This window comes from Panthera onca, chromosome A1 (assembly GCF_046562875.1).
Source record: "Panthera onca isolate mPanOnc1 chromosome A1, mPanOnc1 haplotype 2, whole genome shotgun sequence".
In the NCBI taxonomy this organism is placed as follows: Eukaryota; Metazoa; Chordata; class Mammalia; order Carnivora; family Felidae; genus Panthera; species Panthera onca.
Genome location: NC_138339.1, coordinates 184,482,923 through 184,487,870, shown reverse-complemented (window position 1 = coordinate 184,487,870; position 4,948 = coordinate 184,482,923). Strand labels below are relative to the sequence as shown.

Genomic DNA, 4,948 nt, shown 5'->3' with positions numbered 1-4,948 from the left:
ACTCTGAACAGTTATCAACATGCTATTTAAATGTAATGTAATATTTGTAGTCTTAACCACAAATCATAATACATTTTCTACTACCTTATTTTTTTAATGAAACACGGCCAATTTTATTCAAATTTCCCCAAATTTATGCTCAATATGTTGTTTCCACAATGTATGCCACCATTTATATAATGGTTTTATTATTTTGTCTTTATTTTATAGTTTTTTTTTCATCTTATCTTTATACAGTTCTTCAGTAGAAGCCAGAGTCCTCAGTTGCCCAGTTAGAAGCCTCTGACCTACTTTTCTGATGAAGTTTCTTCTCATAGCCAAAATCTCTGGCTTTTAAATGAAAGGTTTTTGGTCTTTTTAATCACTTGCTGATAGCGTGAAGCTGCATTCTTCCCTATAACCACATGACCTAATTTAGAACCAGTCTTGGCAGCCAGTCCTGCATTTCTCATCACATTGACAATCCACCTTTCATGTTCAGTTTGTCTGCCAACATGTGAGTGCAGATACACAGGTGAATGCAACAAAAAGTCTCAAATATGAAGAGTCAATGATTTTCAGTGAAATCCTTAAGCTACCTAGAAGTCATTCACAAGTACTGATTCACATTCCCTCAGTATGTGGAATTTTCTGAGCTCCATCAAAGTCAAAGTTAACATAAAAGCATTCAAGAAATTCTGTAACTGGGTCTTTATATGTGTAAGACTGTGTTCAATAACTTTAACCAGATCTTTTAGCAGCTGCTGGCATTTTTGAACATCTTTGTTCGTTATGATGGCTGTAGCCTAATAGGGAGGAATATGTGGGCATATCATCTAAATTGCATTAAGATATGATGGCTGGCAAAAGAAGAGATCAATAATGTTATCATGCCCCTTGATTAGTTGAAGAAAACAGAGGACAGTGGATGAACCTTGTTTGCTGCTGAAGATACCGAAGTGGAAAACTCAGAATTATTACCTATGGTCTCTTTTAACCATGGAAGGTCTTCCATAGCTGCATCCCTACTCTGAATTAAGATTTCAGAGGCCAGTTTTCCCCTGAGTGAACTCAAAACATTTCTGGCTGTTGCTGGAACCAACATTCTAAAGAAGTAAAGATATTCTGGTGCTCCAGAGTAATTCCCATATTCATATTGGATTTTACATAACTCTAGAGTATATCTAAATTTTCCTACCTAAAACCATGCCTGCCCACCAGGTACTTAAACAGCATCTGCCCATCTCTGGTTGACTGCATCTGCCTTGTAGTTTCTGGATCTTCAAATGTCTTCACAATTGGTTCCATTTCTGCCTGAAGCTATTTCAGTCATGCAACAACTGTGGCTCTTTTTTCTCTCAAAGCATGCAGAATATCATCAGAATAAAGGTTTTTGTACATATTGGTAGCAAAGTGTATCATGTTGATATCACTAAAAAGATACAAATTCCCTTGTAATATTTTTTTTTCATTATACATATCTTATGGAGAGAAACTCAACAGAAAGATTAGATGTCAATCCAAAAATGTGTGTGATGTGAATAGTCAAGATGTACTCCACCATCTTGCCAAGGAAAACTGTTTCAACTATGTTATTGACGTAGACACAGGAAAGAATCACAAATTCAACAAATGTAAAATAACTTTTATTTACTTTACAGTGGAGGAGAGACTTTAAGGTGACCTCCATGATTTTTGTATCCTGGTATTCACACTCCTGTATAATCCTTCCCCTTCAGAGCAGGAAGACATGTGACTTGCTCTAAACAATGAAATATTGCAAAGGTGGTAAGATGCTTACGATTATATTTACATGATTTCAAAATATTGCTGTGATTGTGGTACTCATCCGACTAGCATCTCTCTGTCCGGCTCTTGCTCTCTCACTTGCTTCCCATCTCCTTCTCCCTGTCTCTTCCCATTACTTGTCTTGCAGTAGCAAGCTGCTATATGTCTTATAGCAATGAGAAAATAAATTCTTCAAACAACCTGAGAAAGCTTAGAGGGGGATTTTTCATCAGTGAAGCCTCTAAATAAGAAGGCAGTCTGTCTGATGCCTCGATGGCAGCCTTGTGAGCCCTGAAGGAGACAACCAGTGGTCTTGCCTGGACTCCTGAATTACAGAAACTGTGAAATAATAAATGTGTGTTTTAAACTACTACAATTATGGTAATTTATTACACAACCATAGAAAATTAATATACCTATAAATGCTACTTTTCTATTGTTGTTTTTCTATTTCACTTACTACCATCATCATACATTCATTTATCTAGGCTTAAAATATGTCACCATATTTTTTTTTCTTTTCCACCATTACCAACAATACCCAGTCATTCAATAAACCCTGTCTGTTGTATCTTAGTTAGATTACTTCTGTGACCATCTAATCAACTAATGGAATATTTCCATAACCCAGAAAATTTCCTTATGCATATTTCTATTCACTTATTCTTACCCCAGATTCTGGAAAAACAACGATATGGTTTCAACCATCATAGATTAGCTTTATTGCTAGAACCGAAAAAAAAAAAATGGAATTCTCTATTAAGTACTCTTTTGCATTTGCCTTTTTTCACTCAGTATGTTTTTGAGATTCACCCATATTTGTATATGCAGGTCATTTTCTTTACTCATTCACTCATTGAAAGATTTTGTGTCATTTTAGATTAGTCATTTAGACTAATGTAATTCAATCTTCCTTGAACATTAATGTATTTGTCTTTTTGTCAGCATATGTTTTCATTACTCTTGGCACTATATCTAGGAGTAAAATGGATGAATCATAGTCTGAGTGTATGGTTAATATTATAAAAAATGGTAAAGCATATTCCAAAAATAATGTAATATTTTATACAACAGAAATAAAAGTTTCGGTTACAACCAATAATCATCATAAGTTGATATTATTTAATTTTAGCTATTCTGGTCGTGTAGCCTGTTTTATTACACACAGATTTTATTTATCTAGTCATATATAAATGTTCAGTAAATCTACGTTGCATATCTCTCCTTACTAGTAGTCAACTACATCTGTTCATAGTCTAACCACTCATCTACACATAATCCAATATTCTATCTTATTTATGGCTTTAATTTATTTCCGTTCCATATAATTATTTACGTTTTCATCCTCCTATCAAATTTAAATGAATTATCAAACAGCAAGTTCATGTCTCCTGAGAATTCTTCCTTTGTTGAACAACTAAAAGTAAAAATAAATATTTCGGTCTGTCGTAGTCTTAAAGCAGTGATTTTAGAAGTATCATTCCAAGATCAGCAACATAAGTATAATTTGGGACAATGTTAGAAGTTGAAATTATCCAGGCCTTATACTACACCTACTAAATCAGAATTTCTGAGAGCGAGACCAATCAGTCTATGTTTTGACAATACCTCCAGATAATTCTGACGCCTGCTAAAGTTTGAGAGCCTTATTCCATTTTTTATAAAATTACTACTGATATTTTGTATGGCAGTTTATGAATCTGTTTTATTCAATAGACTATGAGCTCATTGAAGCTAGGGACTACATGTTATTCATTTTTGTACCTCTGGTAACACCAAGGATCCAGATTTGTACAGCATAGAAAAATCAATGCTTGCTGAATTAAATAATATTGAAAGGTGAAACAAGTTAATTTTTTCTTTATCAATTGAGTACTGAATAATGATGTTTATCTTAAAATACATGCCCTTTGCTTCAATTTTACTTTTAGTACCTCAAAATAGACAAAATCAAAAATATCAAAAGACATGTGTTGACTTGCAGTATTTAACTGAGCCATTTTATTTCATTTTATTTTTAACTGAGCCATTTTAAATACAGAGAAACTAGAAATATTCTTTCTCTCCTTCACTTATTAAGTCTGACTCTCCTGAAAGGGGAAATATCTCTAGATGTTATTAAGAAATAATTTCCTTTCTTTCTGAAAAAGAATTTTATATGCTTTTCTTTTGGAGGCAATAGTTATTGCTTTCCTCCTTGGAATTAATTCTTATGGTTAATGAGTGTTTTGCAGTAGTTACAGTCATCCTCTCCATTGTTGTTGATTAGTTGGTTTGTTTGCATAAGGAATCTCAATTTAACTGATTATTTTACATAGGAGGAATTATTGTTATACCTGAACTGAACTGAATGCTCAGGTGTACACTCTTTAATAATTCTCCTTTTTCCAATTGCTGTTTGAAGACCCTCTTTAAAGGAACATGATCTTACCAGAGTTCTAAATTATTATAGTCATAATTCTATTGACACCTTCCACTACCGGAAAATGTCATGCATAGAATAACTGAAAGGTCTTCTTTTTCAAGTTTATCTGTAGACAAGTAGTAGTCAAAACAGCTTTTAAATTAATTGTGTTTTTTGTTCATCAACCCTATTTTAGTTCAGATCTTCTAGTGCAACATTAGTAAGCATGCAGTTCTTTTTAGATTTAAGTTTGTATTCAAACTCATATAATGTAAATTTATTGACTCTATGGATTCTTCCAGATAAGGATTTTTTTTTCCTAAACAAAAATTAGATGAGTGTTTAGTAACAAACCATTTCTGAGTACTGGTGTCATGTGAAAATCTAACTTACTCCTTTAAAAAAATTTTTTTTAATGTCTATTCATTTTTGAGAGACAGAGAGAGACAGTGCAAGCAGGGAAGGGGAAGAAAGAGAGAGGGAGACTGAGAATTTGAAGCAGGCTCCAGGCTCTGATCTGTCAGCATAGAGCCCTACATGAGGCTTGAACCCACGAACCATGAGATCCTGACCTGAGCAGAAGTTGGACGCTTAACTTGAGCCACCCAGGCGCCCCATAATCTAACTTACTCCTAAGGAATTGTTTCTCTTCAGTGATATCATATGTGACTCATTTTTTTCAAGTTCTTACTTTGGGCAGAGAAAAAAGAGAAATCTGAGTCTAAATGTATCTCACTGGAGGTTGAAATAAACCATGCATAGGTAATGACGTTATAA

The 4,948-nt window shown here is 33.8% G+C and overlaps 1 pseudogene; it reads right to left on the bottom strand.

Moving 5' to 3' along the window:
• Positions 1–241: 241 nt before the first annotated feature.
• Positions 242–1,543, bottom strand: LOC132680272 (eukaryotic translation initiation factor 3 subunit E pseudogene; annotated as a pseudogene).
• Between the last annotated feature and the right edge of the window lie 3,405 nt (positions 1,544–4,948).